Source organism: Hibiscus syriacus, unplaced genomic scaffold (assembly GCF_006381635.1).
Source record: "Hibiscus syriacus cultivar Baekdansim isolate YM2019G1 unplaced genomic scaffold, ASM638163v2 tig00000218_pilon, whole genome shotgun sequence".
NCBI classification, from domain to species: Eukaryota; Viridiplantae; Streptophyta; class Magnoliopsida; order Malvales; family Malvaceae; genus Hibiscus; species Hibiscus syriacus.
Genome location: NW_024061774.1, coordinates 868,301 through 889,124, shown reverse-complemented (window position 1 = coordinate 889,124; position 20,824 = coordinate 868,301). Strand labels below are relative to the sequence as shown.

At 31.6% G+C, this 20,824-nt stretch overlaps 2 pseudogenes; one reads left to right on the top strand and one right to left on the bottom strand.

Moving 5' to 3' along the window:
• Positions 1-588: 588 nt before the first annotated feature.
• Positions 589-1,808, bottom strand: LOC120153499 (annotated as a pseudogene).
• Positions 1,809-15,914: 14,106 nt separating this feature from the next.
• On the top strand, positions 15,915-16,979 carry LOC120149726 (annotated as a pseudogene).
• Positions 16,980-20,824: the final 3,845 nt, after the last annotated feature.

Sequence of the window (20,824 nt, the reverse complement as noted above, 5' to 3'; positions counted from 1 at the left end):
AGTAAGCTTTATGTCTCCCATATTAACAGTTGTCAACGTCAGGTGATCGATTTATTACAAATCAATAACATTAATGATCAATTTGTTACTTTTGAAACTTCAATAAAGAAAATAAAAACTTACTCAAACATTAGTGACTATTTATGAAAAAGGTGAAAATACACCAAAATGTGGAAGATGTAAAAAAAATGAAATTTGATTCAATTGATTCAGAAATTAATAGAAGGGTGGACTACACGTTTAATATTTTAACTATTACTTTTGTTCTAGTTTGATCATTCAATTATCAAAATATAACGTTCAATATGATTTTAAAACAAAAGTAATTGAATGACAAAAAAAAAAGAGTAATAATTAAAGTACATGTATAGTTACCCTTAATAATAAAATTTTCATATAAACCTTGAAAAAACTTGAGCACTTTTATTTATGTTTTTTTTTATTTCCCACTAAAATTGAGCTTCAAAAAAAATCTAGAGGCGTGACAATGGTAAATGGGGTGCATTATCATGTTCATCCCAATCTTTGATTCTCTGATTTTACCCCGTCACCCCTCCTAAAATCCCATCCAATTCTCATCTTTCTACCCAAGTCAACCCCACATTCATCATCGTTTTCCAACCAATCAAATACATCATCATCTTAGTAAATTTCTTTAACACCCCCAATGAAAAATCACTCCAAGTTTTTTGCTTTGTGGTTTTCCCGGCCTTATTTCCGGCAAGCCGCCGTGAACGTTTGGAAAACAATGGTACCGGCGGCTGGGAATTCATCCATTGCAAAGCTCCGACACTTGAGTCCAAGCGGTTCAAAAGCACGCGCCAGCTTCGTCCAAACTTCACGGCTACATCCCGTCGTCGAGACTGAAATCGTCGCCGGCATGAAAACCTGAACAGCTTTCTTCAACGCCACAACGATGTCATCCGGATCATCGTAAACCGACCCGACGCACTCGAAGCTAGCGTAGCTAAACCCATCTTCAGGTGTAACATGGATGGTAGAGTACCGGTCACCATCAATGCCGTTCATGGAGTAACCGCAGGGATCAAAAGCAAAGTCGCAAATGAAAGCTCCGGGGTCAATGGTATCAATACCCGTCAGCTCGGTCATTTCTTTACCGCCTACGTCCCCCGTTTTGCGATCCCCGGATTCCACGAAGAACTGACGTGCAAGGTGGCGGTTAAGTTCCGTCATGCAAACTTCGACGGTGAAAGTAAAATCTTCGTGGTGGGACTCCAATGACGGCAAAAGGGTAGCGGTGAAAACTTGCCATGAATGAGCAGGGAGTTTGGAAGGCATAACGGAGGCTTTCCGATAGCATAGATTGATGGGGATGTTTTGTTCGATGTAAATGACTTCTTCTTTGAAGCTGGTGTGTGGGAACGGCTGAGCTTTGGGGAAGATGAAGTTGCCTCTGGTGTACCTACAGGTCTGCAAATTGAGGCCAAGATTGTGGGCAAAGTGAAGCAATGGAGAGATCGATTTGAGGAGTTGGGTTGTCCCACAGGTTTTGATAATGATCTTTGTAGGGTAAACAAACAAGCTCGATTCAGATAAAACGTAGGCATCAAAGAAAGGGTTCCCAACAGCTGATACACCCTGCATTGCACAGCAAACAGGACTTGTTCAAGTGATTCGAAATCAAGCAGCCTAAGCCCCAACATGTTGTCTTTATCAGTATCGCCAAAGAAATGGAGCTCTAGGCGTTTTTCAAATCCTTCAAACCCTGAAACAGCCATCTCTTAAAATGCACAAGGATTAAATTTGAGGGTGATTGAAGAAGAAGAGGTGGGAGGAAGAAGAGAAAGGAATATGGAAATTTATAGGTGGTTCAAGAGAGGCATGCGATCGGGGGCAACCAAGAATCATGATTGCAGGCAAAACGAAGTGAATAAGATGATTGAACAAGAGTATTCACTGTTAAATTGCTTGCTCAAAAAATGTAGTGTATTTAGTAAAAAAAGAGTATAGACTTGAGTAGGAAAAATAACCTAAAATGGAAAAGGAATAATTATACTTACAAACCAAGTAACGATAGTAATAATATTCTCCTTGTTAGATTTATGTTATGTTCTTTGAGAGAAGAAATCAAAATCTTTTGTTCTTTCATTAGATAAACGATACAAGGAAACGGGATTTATAGTCACGCGCATGCATTTTTCAGGTTTTGTTTGTCATGCTCATGCACTCACTAGTCACTACTATTGCCTGCTCTCTACTGTGTTCCTGTCATTGAAGATCATTATCGTATCTAGTTTAAATATCTTAATATTCAAGTGTAAATAATTTAAGATTCTAGTTCAACGTTTTTTAAAAATTCTTAGTTAATGTTAAAAAATCATAGTTGAAGAACTCATCAAATGATCTCATTAGTTAAAGACAATGTTATTCGAATAGAAATATTCTACACCTTGTATGTGCCCTCTGTGTACCCACCAATAGTTTGATAACAGAGATGATTAATCAAGGACAAAAAAGTAAAAGCCAAAATATAGGTAAATTGAGAGAAAACTTCTATTAAGGTAAATAATATTCACATGGCATTAAACTATTGGTGGATCATATAGAGGGGTAAAAGATTTTCTCTAGAGGTCCTGAATTCGAGTAGTTGTTTCAAGCAAAATATATATATATTAAGGATGATGTTGTTGGGGGAACTGATTAAGTATATTTGAGGGAGGGGCCGTGACATAATAATCATAGTCATAATCCTTGTTCGTTCTTCAACATTTTATGTGAAAGTTTTTAAGAATTTTGCCCCACATATATACTTCACATGCTTTTCCATCAATTTTTTTTGTTTCAAACGCTCACTACTGTCGGCATTGTATGTAAGCAGAAAACATAAGATGGTGAATGCCGAATATTTTTGTAAGTTTAGATTTTTTTAGGTTATACTGATTTTGTGTTATCAAAATCTAAATAAATGTTTAATATAAATATCGATCTTTACATTCGCATTTGAATAGATGATAGATGTATATGTTAAACATAAATATTTGAAAATAAAAAATCCGACTGACTATTTCATATGAGATTTTTAGCATGGCTTGTCAAATCATTGACAACTTTTTGGTACGTGGTTAACTAAAAAAAATTGTCAAAATGGAGGGGTATGAAGTTGAAAAGTAGCAAAAAATGAAGTCAATTCAGACAAGAAAGATGAGGATTATTAGGTCAAAACTTATGGAGAATTACCACCGTCTCAAGTGATTGGCATGAGAGTTTTAAATGAACAACAACAGCAACATAATCATAGATGTCTCGAACCAGACCAAACAAATTTAATCATCAGTTTTGCAAACTGGAAATGACTGGTGATGCTCAATTTGCTGTTACATAGATGTCTGCTACATGTTATATGAATATAAAAAATGATCTACAACTACAAATAATTTAAGATATTATAAATATCCATAATTGACCCAAATTATATATATAATTTTTGATCAACTTGAAGAATAGAATGTTAACCATTTTTTTCATTTTGGTAGGTTTAATGAAGTGAACGCAAGGCTAGCAAATAAAATGGATTAAAATAACGTGCAATGGGGGTAATTAGTGCTTCGGCTGGCTTTTGGAAGTGGTTTCGTGATTGACTTAAACTACCTTCCTTGTGACATTTTTAAGTCTCATTGGCCTTTTAATTTAAGACTTTACCCCAAAGATTACAATAATAATAGCACTAGTACATGATGAGCTCCAAAGCAGCTTCCCCTCTAAAAGTATATATGGAGAGATACATGAACCAACAAATAATTCAAATTAAAAAGAAAAAAAATAATTGAATCCATTAAGCAACATAAATAGTAAAATGGAGCGTCGTTCTTTTTAAAAGTTTCAAGTTTTAGCATGATTGTCTATAGGGTATGTATACATTATAATAATTTAAAAAAATATGAACATGTACTATCTTGTAATCACCTCGTACCATTAGGAAAAAGGTAATTGTATTGGCTGTAATGAATGATCTTATGGATGGCTGGCAATGGCAGTCAGCTCCATCATGATCTCAGTCCCTCTACTCCACCCTGCACGCGCACCCACCAAACCTATACGTTATCTCTTGTCAAATATACACACTCATTTTTCATATGGTTTATACACAAAAATGGTCAAGCAATTCCAACAAATGATAATTATATATTGAAATCAAATCTTACTTGAAAGATTTTTCAATTAAACCTTCAACGAAAATCCCACCAATTTTCATCAAAAGATGAAACGAAAATCTTGTTAGGATCCACTCTTTTTTGTTTCTTGTGAAAATCTGGGTAATTTGAATGTACGAAGAAAAGCATCTATACAAAAGGAAGTACATGAGGTATATGTATTATTGACAATTAGTCTGGCTTTTGAACCTAAATCATGAAGTCTAAGCTAAACCCCAATGTCCCATGGCTGGTCCACTCATCAGCTCAATGTGTGCCCATTGCAACTACACATCATATAATGTGTGCCCCAACATCTAGGCAAATAGTGGTCCACCTTTGATATAGCCTTGAGAACTTTTTATTTGCTTAGACAAACAGTGGTCCACAAGGTCCCTTGGTTTGGTCGACATTTGCATTTTTCTTGGCATGCAACGAGTTGCCTTTCGCCGCCATATATTGCTCGCTAGCGCACCATTTGTCACACATACGGCAAATCGCAATGCACTTCAACTTGATAATTATTTTCTAGGGTAAAATACACAAATGAACCCCCAACTATAGGTACTATTTTGTTGAGTTTAATCAACTATTAAAAGTTTCAAAATGATGCTCTAACATAGGGCGTTATTTTATTGTATCTCTCGACTGTTAAAAATTATAAAATAGTCATTTAACCATTCATATGTTTCAAACACATCATTCTTTGTTAAAATTTTGACGGTCGTCTGAGTTGGATGTTAATATATTTAATAAAATATGTTAAAATATGATCTCATAACTGTTTGAGCTATGTTTTTTAGATTAACTTCTCGTTCACATTATGTCATCAAGCCAATGCATAAAATATTATATCATCGAACCAGTTCTTAAAAGCAAAAGGGGTGCCAGTATACATCATTAAAATACGTTTTTATAATATCTCAATCAACAAATTAACGTTTAGCTCAGATAATCATCAAATTTTTAACATAAAATGATGAACTGGGAACACATGAATAGTCAGGCAATCATTTTGTAACTTTTAATAATAGAAGACTCAACAAAAAATGATTTATAATCGATAGATCATTTTGTAAGTTTTAATAGTTATGAGACTTAATAAAATAATACGTTATAATTAAAAGATCATTTGTGTACTTTACACTTTTTAGTGACACTGTAGCATGCGCACAAATATTGGTTAAAATTGTACGAAAGGCCCACCATTTCTTTTGTTTATGATCGTTCTTCAAATGTATTGTTAGGTGCCCACTAGACATTCGTATTCAGTACGTGTTTATCATATGCTTGATAATGAATAATAAGATATGATTTTTTGGAGTTATTTTCATTGAATTTCATGGAAAGGGCGGATTGATTCGCCTTTGTCGTGGACAGTTTTGGATATTCGATCACAATCAGGAATCCCGAGGGATTGACGAAACGATCGTTTCAAGAAATTTTTTGAATTCTCAGATAGTTCCATTGCTCTTCGTTGGTTATTAGAACTATCCATTTTTCCTTTGCCCTACAGTTTAAGTCTGCTTTACTGTACATTCAGTTGCTGTTCTGCTCTGTGAACTGTCCCACTCAATCATCCGCTGTCTCTCTTCCAACTTCTTACTTTCCTTCCAATTCAGAAATTAATTCCCCACCCACCTCTGCATGCACCCTTTTTACTGTTTTCATGGATTTTTACAATTGCAGCTAACCTTTTTACTGTTTTACTGCTTCAATGAATTTTCTGTATTACCTTCAACTTAAATTGATTTGAATATATATTTTATAATTATAAAAATCATTTTATGTATGTCAAAAGTTAGTACATTTTTATAAAAATAAAAACAGTTTATTAATACAAAAAAATGTTTAAGATTATAATAAAAAATTATATTAGAATAGTAAATTAAACATATAATTAAGATATTCTCTTGTAACAATCAACACAAGAAATTAGTTACTTAAGATCATATAATGTGGACCATATAAAGAAAAGATGAAAAATTTCATAAAAAAACTTGAACAAAAGGCAGATACAAATATATTTGACTGTTAAGACAAACGAACCACAACAAAATATTAAACTATTGAAAACCCATAGACAAACATAAATTATAATCAAATATCATGAGAAAATTATCTACGAACGCAGGATGCATATTCAAATCTAATTCAAAGGTACAAAGTAATATAATATTTGAATATTTTACAAGAAAGACATATATTGTTTGATATTCAAACAAATTTAAAAAAACTTATTATTACTCATGCAATTGGGAGTGGTTCAAGAGATTTCATAAAAGAGAGACCCACCCCTCAATGCCATTGATATGCAGAAATGGGGTCAGGCATGGATATGTAAACATGGAGGCCATCATGTTCCCTCTGCTCCAAACTCTCAGCTGCCCCTATAACAGTATATATATTGAAAAGCCCCACTCCTTTTTAGATAGATGTATATGTGTTGTTTTTAAGACAAATCTCTTTGAAAAGCTTGCTACAGTGTTATGTGAGGAATAAGATGATTAGGCAAGGCTTTTGGGGTTTGGGACAGTGGACCAAAAGATAGATACAACACTGCCGACATCTTGGTACTCTAATTAATTAAATTAAATAACTCCTTATGACAACATATTAGATGCTAAGTGCACCATGCACATATGATTACCTACCCTTTTTTTTCAAAATCTTATATTTGCTATCAAAGCATATCTCATTAAAACTTGAATCCTCTTTTAATTAAAAAAGCACATACTACTATAGAGATAAAGAGAATGTGAGAAGATGTTTATGACTCATATAGAAAATATTTTTCAAATTTGACTTTTTAGATTTTATATTATAATTATTTTATTTAGGCTTAGTTAAGAAATAAATATTTAAATTATAATTTTCTATGTATTTTAGATGTTTAAGTTTTTCTTATCAAAGTAGATACTTAACATTTTTCCGCAATCATTTTAAGTATTTAACAACTAAAATTTGTTAAAAAATGACGTGGTGAATTTGTAACCATATTGAAAAGATTTTTTAAATTTGTAACCATTCAAAACATGACGTGGTGAATTTATAAATTTTTAAAAATTTCATTAAAAATTGAAATTATTATCATTATTTAAAAAAATTCAAAATTTCTCTAAATTTAAATAAAAACTTCAAACTCTTAAAATCATTAATTTCAAATCCTCGATTACCGTCACTAATCATCTTCGACCACCGCCATTGAACGATCACCCACCTATAACCGACCACTCACTGACTGATCATTGCTATTATTATCTTTCCAATCCTCTAAATTCCTAAAATCCCTAAACTTAAATCTCTAAAATCTCTGATACCCAACACTCAAATCCCTAGTCCCTTTCCCCCTCTAACCTACCCACCCCCCTCCATTGAAAGTTCGTCGCATACGATAGTAAGGAGATGAAGAGGCAGTTGGAGGGGAGAATATTAGAGATTAATGATTTGGGTATTGTGGATTTTAGGGATTTTAGTTTAGAAATTTTATGGATTTAGGGGATTAGAGTGACGACAAGGATGATGATTGGTCATTGGATGGATAATGATGATGGGTGGGTGGCTGTCCTGAAACGGCGGTGGCAGAAGAAGACAATAATGGGAGGTTTGTACTTAGAGATTTTTAAGGCTTTGGTTTTTTTTTAATTTTAGAGAATTTTCATATTTTTTAAATTAATAATTTTAATTTTTTAAAATAATTTTTAGAAAAATACAAACGCAACACATGTCATGTTTTAAGTGATTGATAATTTTTTAACAATTGCGATCGACTAAATATTTAAAATAGTAATAGAGAAACACTATATATTTACGTTAATAAAAATATTAAATAGATAAAGTGTAAAAGAGATATCATTTAATATTTATTTTTAATGAAATATTTTCTTTATAAAAACTTGATTAACTGACAAAAATAAATAAAATAAATTTATGGAAGAATTATTTTATTCACATGATAGATAGAATCAATATTTTGCATATAAAATTTTATTGCAAAATACAATTGAAATAGTTTTGTTTATTAGTACAAATTGATTTTTTTGTATTAAAAAAGTTTAGGTCATGGGTGACTCTCCCAAGCATACCTAAGACCTAATTAGAATTTACATAAAAATTTATAGAATACTCACCAAAAATGATAGTAATAAGATTTGAAGTTGACCTTCTAAGCTCAAATCGATTATTTGACATAGAATATAAGTATTCTTTTGTTTGTAAATAATTATGATTAGCCTGCCTCCCAAACAAGCCCAGCCCTAAGGAAAGCTCACCAACCGGTTTTGATTAGGCTATCTAGGCAGACAAAGAATCTATGACTAGCATTAGGGAAATGAGATAAGGCAAAACAGGTGTATGATAATCAAAATGTAACATCATCATTATCAAATGTTGATATTGTTATGAGTAGATTGTATGCTTATTGTGACATGCATGATCATATCGCCCAGCTTAAATAATTTTTTAATTTCATTTAATTAAATAATTAAATAAATCAGTGCAAGTGTTGAACATCATGTTTTTATCGTCCTCCCCCCCCCAAAGGAGTAAAGAATCCCACCGTATTTTAATTGTATGAACATCAAATTTAGTACTCTAATAATTCATGAACTAATATACTCATATTTTATTTAGTTATAATCGAGGATAAAGTATTCTATATTTTTATAATTTTAATATGATACTAATTTATATTTTATATACACTTTGAGATGTGTATAGCGATTCATATTTATTGTGTTTTTAAAATATATATAAAAATATGAGCATTATACAAATATATATACGAATAAAATAATAACATAGTTATAATAAAATACTCATTTGACTGTATATCTATGCTTACGTTCCATACCTCCACTTTTGTTCAGATGTGCGTGGACATGAATGTATGTGTTCTATATCATGTTTTGAAAGATATAAAGAGTATATGTTAAATTCAGAACCATTACCTGTTTGTATTGCTTTAAGTTTACCAGTAAGTTATCTTTCGACCATTTTATGAAATGCTATTTCAGTGCATAAGCTTCAGATTTCTTAGACATAAAATAAATTCAAGTATATATGGAAATCATGAAATGACCATCCAGCTTAATTGGTAGAGCACAAGGCTCTTAATCTTGGGGTCGTGGGATCGAGTCCCATAGAGGGCATTTTCATAATTCGGAGGTCTCCTACGAAAGTTCCTCTCAGCCTGACGTTGGGGGCAGCCTACTATCCTACCTCCCCCTTATCCCATTACATATGGGAATAAGGGTCAGCTAATTTTATATATGGAAATCATATCTGCAAAACGGATGTAATGTGTAATGTTATTTGACATGACTAGAGCAGTAATGAACTATGGTGTGTTGGGATCGTCGGAGCACCCCATGGCGCAGCAAAAACAAACACGGCGGTCTCACCAGCGATCTATATACGATAAAAATCGAAATCGGGAGGAAGAGATATGATTTCCCACCTTGGGTTCCTTGAAAAGCAGCAATACAACAATGGCTCACAATCTCACGAACGATTCAAGTCCTAGCCTCCACGAAATAATCATCTCGGCCTATACTTAATTCACCCGGTTAGAGCAAACTCTTTCTCAAAAAAGTTTTTAGGAGTTTTGGAATTTTAGTAAAAAGGGTAAGCGGCTGCTAGACCAATATCTCTCTCTTATATGTGTCGTCCTAGCTATTAGGGTTTAAATCCGAATTTAATAAGGAGTATAATTACTTTAATTTATATCCTTTAATTAAATTCGGTATTAATGTGTATTTAAAATTCCTCGTATATATATATATATATATATATATTAACTACACATTTTATTTATGTACAATCAAATTTTATTCATGTACAATCAAATTGTACATATGTTAAACATTTATGAATCGCTCTTTTCAACCATTGGGTGTGACCCTGTAGGTTCCTGTAACGTTAGTAGTAATAATTAGAATCATTCTAATAGTACAAACAATGAGTAACATCTAGCAATATATCATTGTTACCTAAGTTACAAGAAGTCGTGTTTCGACATGACGTGTTCGTGATTAACTCTTTTAATGTTTTATATCCTTTTGTCTTTTATATCTAGAATAGGTTTGATATCTAGAGTAGACTATAATAAACGAATAATTTGTGGTATCTCATATCGACTTATTTGTTATTAGAGTGTTATTAGTTTGTTGGTTACTTGGGCTATATAAGCCATACTTTTGTACTAGGTTGAATGTAGAGTATTTTTCCACTATTCAATAAAAAGTTTCTTCTGGCATCTCTCTCTCTTTACATTATCTCCTTCAGGTCACCAACCTTTCATCACTCTCAGCCTCCATGGATGCTTTCTCACATTTGGCCATGCATTTCTAGTATCACTCAATCAAGTAGCCTGTGATATATTTCCTATTATGTAGGAAGAACAAATCCTATTTTGATCATTCACATCCCACTACATATATCATGATATGTTTAATGTCAGTCTTTATAGTGCAACCAGTTACGGAGCATGTTTAACTGTATCAAAACATACAACAATATATGTTGATATAATAATGGTCTCAAGTCTAAGGATCATACATATATTTGTCACCATGAGGAATATTGTGACCATCACATAATAATCCAAGACATGCTCATGGTGGGTCAATCCAATACATTGTTCGCTAACAATATATGCATGTATCAATTCTAACGTCTATATGTCAATGACAACTCATTGTCATCAATCAATAACATGTTAGTCTTAAGCGTATTATTATTGTCTATGCCCATAATAATATTTGACTAAGGATCTTTTAAAAATAATCATATTATTATATGAACATTATTATCTTTTAGTTTATTTAATGCATGGAAATCTAACAAAAGAAAATAACGGTAATGTCTTTATTCAATAAATACGATAAATAATTTATGACAATACAATCATCATATAATTGGTCTTTAGACATATTCTAACTGTGATTAGGGTAAATTTTTTACTCAAAGCTAGACCATTATTAACAGATGGGTTCAGAATTTTTCTTAGTCATTGATAACATACACACTCTGTAGTCGTAGATGCTCGAACTTAAAACCTCTAAGAAGAACAATATTCTCTTTAACCACCGAGATGACTTAATAAGTTCGTACGTTATTTGTTTCTTGTACAAAACGTAACAGTTGTCGAGAATTTTCCACCTTATTCATTCAAGACATACTGCAAAGGAGCCACCGTCATACCATCAATATAATCAACTAGCGCATGACTCAATTTTAAATAGAGTTTGTTGTCTCCACAACAAATAATTGGTGTCATCCAATCGTATTTTGATATTTTTTTATTGAACGTGTAAGGGTCGGGGATTACCCGGGTTGATGAGAGAACGTTGTCCGAGGAAAATTGAATTATAAATTAAAAGAATTTGGGCTAGGTGAGTAAGAATTGGGATTATGATTGGAGCCCAAGTTATAAGCTCAATAGATGAGTTTAAGACTCAAGAGAAAGTAAGGACTTAGAGAGTGATTATTCCATTCGATAGTGTGAGCACCATTTTAATTTTATTTTACAATTAAACCCCAACTAAAAAAACCAAACCCCTTTTACAATTAAAACCCAACCAAACCCTTTACCAAAATAACCCAAACCCAATCCTTTTAAATATAATCGGGCCTCAACCAAACACTAAACCCAACCCGAAGCCCAACTAAAACCCGACTCGGGTCTAACCAGCCACCCAACCCCCCAATCAACATGCAACCTCCTTCCCCCAATCAGCAATCACCTGACTCTGCCCCAATCATCCATGCACGCCGGCAACAAGCACTCCATGAAAGCAATATTCATCATTTCATTTTTCTGTAAAAAATAGGTATAAGACCCATGAATTAAGATTTTAAAATGGTCCCAAAAAAAAGATATTGTAACACTCTGTTTTCAAAGCAATAACAACACCTTCAATGTTTTTTCCTTTCTCTTAAATTTCGAAATAGTTTTTTCTTTTTTTTTGTGTGTGTTCTTGCTCTGTTAGCTTCGGATCTCACCAGAAATTTAAAAAAATTAAATTTTCGAATTAAGCAAAAAAAAAAAGGTATTTTCCAGTTTTCGAAAGCAGTAAAGATAAAAAAACACCCCCTAGTTTCTAACAACGAACCAACAAATAAATAGTATCTTTTTTTGCTTTTGAATATAACATAATAAAAACAATCAACCAGCTAACCGACGGTCAAAAAATACGAAAAAAATATATATAAAAAGAGAGTAGATCGGAGCGTTACCTGGGTCGAAAAATGGTCGACAGAGTCCGGGAGCCGAAGGGTTTTAGGTCATTTTCGGGTATTTCTAAGGTGTTTTCAGGTATTTTTAGCCCTAAACTAGGTCTTTTGGGGTTAGATATATACTCAAGGAGATTTTTGAGTTATTTTAGGTTTTCCAACATCGCGTGCGGCGGGAGCTGGTTAGGGGGCGGCCGGCCTACTACTGGGCGGGGGAAGGAGAGAGCTTTAAGATTTTTTTTTCTTTTTTTTTGGGTTTCGTTGCAAATAAAGAGAAATAAAACAAACTTGGTATATATAGGATAGGTATAGGAGACAATTGTGTTTAGCCTCCTGAAATTTGCACGTGTTTTTACAGTTTGGTCCATATAAGGACCAAAACTGATATTTTTCCTTTTCTATGCATGTGTTGTTATTTTTTGTGTTATTCTCTATTTAGCCATAATATTTTAGCGCGTTTTTGCATTCTGATCCTAGAGGGTTTGAAACTGTTTTCCTTTTTATTTGTCTGTTTTTATTTATTTTGATGAAATTGTTGTTTGATCCCTGTAAGTTAGTAGTGTTTTTGCATTTAGGTAATGTGTAGTGACCTTTTAATTTTTTTAAACTTATGTGGATCGATTCTATAATTTTCCCTTTTTATTTAACAGATTACTTTTAGGCTTTAATAAAATGAATAATTATATTTAGGTCCCTGTAGATTACGCATGATTTGTATTTTAGTCACTAATCTGTTTATTTTGATTTTATTTCGATTTAGCCTTCGAATTTTGATTTGTTTTAATTTAGTCTTATTTTATGTTTAATTTATTCCCTTTTAGTTTAGAAATTTCACATTTATGAAATTAGGTCCTTATTTTATGTTTATTTTATTTTTATTCTATGTTGCTTTTTTAACTGTTTTTTAATTTTTTTATTAGGTTTAGTAAGTGATTCATTATCCCATAGTTTAAGGCCTTAAATTTAGTTTTAGATTAGGTTAACACTCGAATCGAACTTCGAAATTAGGATGACATTTTAAATTAATTAGGGGGTAATTCGAGTCGAGTTTTCGCATAAGATGCTCGATTACTTGAATCGATTGCTCGACTTTTAAAATTTATTAATAAATAATATTTTCTAAAAACTTTAGGTCTAATAATTTAGAAAATAATTAGGTTTTTAATTAGTCCTCAACTTTAGAAATTATCAATTTAGGTCCTCATGCTTTTAAATCTTTTAGAAATCGATATTTTTAGGTCTCGACCTTTTTAGTCTCAGAATTTTGATTAGAGTTTAATATTGTCATAATTAAATAAGTTAAATAGAGCCTCCACTTTTAGCTAGATTTCAATGTAGTCCCCTTAATTTAGGGAATAATCTGAGTCGGCCCTCGCGTAAATGCTCAAGGAATCACCTCGGTTATTCGATTCAATAATCGGTTTAAAAATCAAATAGAGTTAATATTAGAACCTACACTTCTAGGTTTGTGCTTTTAGGTCCTTTAACTTTCATAATTTGACACTTTAAGCTAGAAAAAACCTTAATTTACTTTAGTTTAATTATGATAAATAAAATTTGTTTGATGACATTTTATTTTTAACCCTAAGACAATGTTAGCATAGTAAGTTTGACAACAACTTTTCACTCATCACCTTTAATTTGAAATTTCATATTCTTTCCAAATGTCCACGCTCAATATACATCCTTAAGAATTATTTTTTTGTGATTCTTGATATCAGAGTCAGATTGAGAAACATTTGCCACATCACATGAATCAGCTTAATCCTTTTTCTTCGAAGCATTGGACTTTCTTCTTTCTTTCTTTCACCTGCCGATAAAAATTTATTCTAAATATCTAACATTGATCTATATTTTAAGAATTACATTGAACACTTTCCTCCCAATAAAAACTGAAACATTTTGAATGAATCCAACCTCCACCTGTCTAAAACTCATGTTACTAATATTTTCTAAAGCTCGACTGCTGCAAGGACTTGCTACCAATCCAACCCGTCACTTGATCATCTACCAATCCAATTAAATTTATTTGGTTCATTTTAATATAATGTTATCCCATAAAGGGTTGGTAGCTATCACTTCATTTTCAACAATTTTTAAAGGTAACCTTCTTTCGCAAATAAGTTCAAAGTAAATGAATGAATGTATAGATCGTAACATCTTAAATTTGAACTCGGTAGTTATTCCTAGTTACTGGTAAATCTATATTTATAGATTTAAAGATATATTTTGAGAATATTTTAAAATGATATAGAAATATACGTTTAGAAATATCTATAAAATAATCTAGATATTTATAATAATTAATATTATATTTAGAATTGTCTATAAAAGTATGAGCCAAGCGACCTTAGTGATTAAGGGATAATTGTTATTCTTAAAGATCTTGGGTTCAAGCATGATATCTGTAGGAGTGTTTGAGGGTTTATTATCAAATGGTTGAAAATCTTTCGAACAGATACTACCTTGCAATTGACGGAAAATATAGAAAAATATTTTGAGAGTGGGCACATATGTAATAATAACACGGAATTTTCGTATAAGATAGATACAATAAATTTCAGGGAGAACACAATCAATAAAATAAATAACAAAAAACGAATTTCAAGATAGGCATATGCCTACCCTGATATAAAGGTGGATCCACCACTTCTTGTAATTATATAGACTAATAAAAAAAATCATCTATAAGAATAATCTAGATATTTATAAAGTTGATATGAATAAGACGATGACATGTGTCAATAATTTAATGGCTGCTAAAATCTATAAAGAGGAGTGATAATTATTATTGTTGTTAGAGTAAAAAAAGTGTAAAAACTAAGAGTTAGGGAAAGATGGTTTAGGGGTAATGAAGAAAAAGATAATGACGTAAGTGTGTAATATTGTAATTGTATTGTGTATTAATAAAAGTGTTCTTTTATCTTGTAATTAATTATAAGTTTCTTGATTAAGTCTTGATTTATTTTAAATTATTAGTACATTTGTTAGTTTTAATATATGATTGATTTTGTCGTCTGAATAATATATGATTAAATCTACTACTCAAATGATATATAAATGTCTTTGTCGCCTAAATGATATATAATTGATTTTGATCTAAAAATTATTTTACATTAAGGATTCATAAAATAAAAGGTTAATTGCCTTAAATAAATAATATAATATTAATGGTAAGTTCTAAATCCTCTATGATATGTGTATTGGGTTATGTTTTTAACATAATATATATAACATCGCTCAAAAAATATTTTTAATTAACCTCTCAATTTTGAGTGCTAAATTGGACATAAATACTAAATTTATTTTTAAGTAAAATCTAGGTAGCTGTGGTCCTTTCTTTTATCTTATTTGTTTCCTTGTAATTTGATCATCGTCTTCCATTCAACCCTTTAACCACCAACCAAATTTGAAAAACCCTTTTTTTAATATTTTAATCTCATTTTTGCGGATTAATTTTAACTATTTGTCCTCCTCAACCTTCAACTTTAACCTCCACACGCAAAGAACCCAAAAGCTAGGCACAACATGGCCTTGTGGAGAACTTTATCAATTCATATTGCGTCACCGCTTGGCCTTATTCTCTCTTCCTCTTCCTCCACTTCGCCGTCATGACCAGTGTCGCCATCCGTGTCAAAAACCATCATCCACAACCCTTCTTCAGGGAAACTTCCCGTTTTCAAGGAAGCCCCGGCTTTTCGCAATGGCGATTCATGTGGATCCAACAAGCCCGACTTGATCCACATTGCCATGACGCTAGACGAAAACTATCTCCGAGGAACAATGGCGGCTGTTTTGTCCATGTTGCAGCACTCGACCTGCCCGGAGAACTTGTCGTTCCATTTCCTTTGCACTCACTCCGACGTCGAACTCGCTTCCAGCATCCAATCTACTTTCCCTTACCTGAATTTCAAAATGCATCATTTCGATTCGAACCGAGTTCGCGGGAAGATATCGAGGTCAATACGACAAGCTTTGGATCAGCCATTGAACTACGCACGGATTTATCTGGCTGACATATTACCGGCGGATGTGAAAAGGGTTCTTTATTTAGACTCCGACCTCGTCGTGTTCGACGACGTCAAGAAGCTTTGGGACGTCGAGATGGGAGACAAGGTTTTAGCAGCACCGGAATACTGCCACGCAAACTTCACCGTCTATTTCAACGATGCTTTCTGGTCAGACCCGGAGCTTTCGAGAACGTTTCAAGGGAGGAACCCGTGTTTTTTATACCGGAGTTATGGTTGTGGACGTTGATAAATGGAGAAAAGGAGGGTATACGAAGAAAGTTGAGCAATGGATGGCGTTTCAAAAGAAGAAAAGGATATACCATTTGGGTTCATTGCCACCTTTTTTGCTGGTTTTGGCGGGGAACATTAAGCCGGTGGATCATAGGTGGAACCAGCATGGATTGGGTGGCGACAACTTTGTAGGAAAATGTAGGAATCTTCACCCTGGTCCCATTAGCCTTCTCCATTGGAGTGGGAAAGGCAAGCCATGGTTGAGGCTGATTCCCGTCAACCTTGCGTTGTTGATTATTTGTGGGCTCCCTATGATCTTTATCGTTCTTCAAGACATGTTTTAGAAGAATAATTAGATCAATTGACAGGAGTCACACCTGTTAAATTCAAAAAAAAATTTAGGTGTTCATCTAATTTAAAATTTTATATTGTTAATATACATGTTTATCTTTAAAATATTTTTAGATTCGTAATTATCATCGATGATATCATTTTTTTTAAATATCAAACGATTAAACAAAGTGCATATTCATATGATTTGAGAGGAAAAGAGAAAACAAAAGGAAAAGGATATATATATATATAGGAGAGGAGAGAAGAAGTAGAGCTAGCACCTTGCAGTTTACATACGAATCTATTCAGATTTTTATAGAAACTAATTATTCTCAATACATAGCATTTGGAAATAAAAAAAATGATTTTATCTGAAATTTTGAAAATATAAAAAATTAAAAAAAAGAATTTGAAAACATGATCTACCTAGAATTTTAAGAAGAATATTAAATATAATTCAAGCACCACCATTGATAATAAACAATTGTGATTGTGTTTGTGAGAAATATGAGAAATTAAAAAGTGAGAGTAATAATTTTCAAAGAAATTGTGAAATATGAAAGAGAAAAGAAGCAGTTAATTATATTTAAATTTTTACTATAGTTTTGAAAAAAATAATGTTAATAAATTTTCTATTGATATGGAAAATCGGAAAGAGATTTAGGGTCTGTTTGTTTGTCGTAAAATCAATTACGGAATTAGTTTTCCCCGAAATCCCGTGTTTGTTTCATGTAATTCGTTTTCCGGAAAATGTTTTCCCGTGTTTGTTTCACGTAATTCGTTTTCCGAAATGTAATTCATTTTCCTAGTAACAGAATTTCCTTGTGTTTTCTGTAAAATGACTTACGGATTCATTTTCCGTAAGTCATTTTCCGAACTTTTCACTTTAAAGCAAAAATACTCAAAATAATTTTATTTTATGAATTTAATATTAATAAAATATTTTAATATCATTTTCATCAAAATATTATTTATTAAAATATTTATTAATATTTATAATAATATTATATTTTTAATATTATATAAAATAATCAATTATATTATAATAATATAAGATATATATTTTTTTTAATAATATAATAATTTTTTTATTTAATAATGAATAACATTATTTATATATTTAAATAATATTTTAGTAAAATATACTAATTAATATTTTTTAAATATAATATAAAACTATTACTTTAATAAATAATTAATATAATTTATAATATTTCATTTCACTAAAATACCAATATTATTTTTTATTAATAAAATTATAAAAATAATTTTAATAATAAATAAATTATTTTAATATTTTAAAATAATAATATTAAGTTTTATGATAAATAATATTATTTATTATATTTAATATTTTTAATAAATAATTTTTTAAAAAACTCTTCAACTTGTGGAAAAAAGGTTTAAATAACATATTCCAAACATCATAAAACGTTTTCCAGAAATGTGTAATTCATTTTCCAGAAATGTAATTCATTTTCCAGAATTCAATTCCAATAATTCATTTTCCAGTAATTCAAATTCCAGTAATTCAAATTGCAGTAATTTATTTCCGAAAAACCATTACAACCAAACACTATATTAAAAATAAAAATCCTCATACTTTTAAAAAAATCATATTAAAAAAACTTAAGTAAACTATTCTATATTATAATTTCAATTTTTTTAAATAAATAATTTATATATTATAATTTTCATTTACTTGCAATCAAATCATTTATATTAAATTAATAAAGAAAACGTTAATGTTCTAATCTAAACTTTGTATAAATACATATTTAATTCTAATTTAAAAATAATTTAATGAATTTAACCCTCAATATCTACTTATGACGATGTTGAGGAACCAATTGTATAATTGTTATTTTGATTCAAAAATAAATAAATCTTAAATTAATATAACACGAATTATGAATTTTATGTAAAATATGAAAAATTCAAACATGACTATAAATATTAAGATTTTCAATATCGTACTGATAAACACTTAGTTTTCCTAATAGTGGTGCGCAACTGAGTATTAATAGAATGAGCCTATTGATTCAAATTTTATTGATTTTTTTATTTTTTTCATATATATAATTTAGTTTCTAATTTTTTTTTAAAAAAAATTAGACTTCACTTATATATACAAAAATATATTTATATAGAAATTTTAAATTTAAAAATTATTGACTAAGTGAAATAACTTAAGTATAATTAAATATTTAAAAAAAAATGATAAAAAAATATAAAATTTAATTTAAAAATAAAATATTGTATCAACAAACTACATGTTAACAGGGCAGAGTTCTCTCACAAGAAAAGCTCTCTTTGGAGTTCGACGTTTTGTTACCATGCAGGAAGTGACTCCGCCGGTCACCGGGGTGACCCAGGCGGTGAAAGGAGAGGGGAAAGTGTAGCAAAAGCATAAAAGATTCCGGCCAACGAAGGCGATAGAGTTTCAGATGAGGAGTTTCGAGAAGGTCATGGAGATACGGTTATAAGCCTGACCATTCTCCCGGAAAACTTTAACATTTCGATGGAAGTTGAAGTCGAAGATTCGGACGAAGAGGAAGAAGGTGAAAGGGATGATCCCGACTATCAAGATCCCTAAGAATTAAAAGAAAACTAAGGAAACCATGGAGAAATGCGCTCATTATCAAGATTTTGGGCAAAACAGTGGCGTACAAAACCCTCATTAGTAGAGACAAATTTATGGAAATTGGAAGGTGAGTTCGAATGCATCGATCTTGAATGGTTTCTATGCTATTAAATTCCAGAATATGGTAGATAGAGAAAAGTTCCTTATGGAAGGCCCTTGGAAGATATTAGATCACAGTCCAAAGATGGCGTCCTAACTTTGTTGCAGCAAATGCAAGCATTCCCTCCACGGCGGTCTGGATTCATATCCCTGGTCTCCCAATTGAGTACTTTGAGGAAAGTGTTATGTGCAATATAGGAAGCCTAGTTGGAAAGCCCCTGAAAATTGATTTCCATACAGCCTGGTCAACAAAAGGATGTTTTGCTAGAATATGTGTGGAAATCGATCTTAATACTCCTCTTCTGTCAAAAGTGCAGATAGGAAATAAGGTTTATAACATCGAATACGAGGGATTACACTCTATCTGCTTCAATTGCTGTGATGTTGGTCATAGAGCTACAGATTGTCTGGCGAATCAGAAGGAGTCTACTACTGATAGGGAATGCAGAGGTGAGGAAAAAGGAATTTCAACAGGAAGAAAAAGAAGAGATAAAAGATAGATATGTACCCTGGATGTTGGTTCAAAGAAGACAACATGGATCAAAATTTAATCATAAGAATCAAAGAAGCAGAAACCAAGAAACAAGTAGAAATAATAGATTTGTAAATCTAGAGAAATATATTGAAGAAGACTTGGACAATGGAAAGGAAGAAATAATCGAAATCAAGAAAGTAATGTTAATAGTAACGTTCCTGGAGGATAAAAAAAAATATGAAGTCTTTACAACGTGAAGAAAGCAATAATAGAATCAGATGGAGTAACTTGGAAGGAAGCTCAGGTGAAGGAAATTTAAAGAAAATTAACGGAAAATCCCAGTCTCCTAAATTTCAAAAAAAGACGATCAGGGTAAGACCCAAGAAAGCAATGTTAGATGGGAGAGTAACAAAGTTGCTAATCTGGGGAAAATTAAGGAAAATGAGAAGACTATCGGTAAACAGGGGCAGTTTAATGGATATAGAAAATGTTCCAATTCAAACAGATGGCCAAAATGCTTTGGAAATAGAAACCGATCTAGCTAGTCAGGAATAAACTGCTATGTTAAATGAGCTGATGACCATAGAGGCAAATAACAACAACAAAATTTCTAAATGAAACTTATCTCTTGGAATTGTAGAGGAGT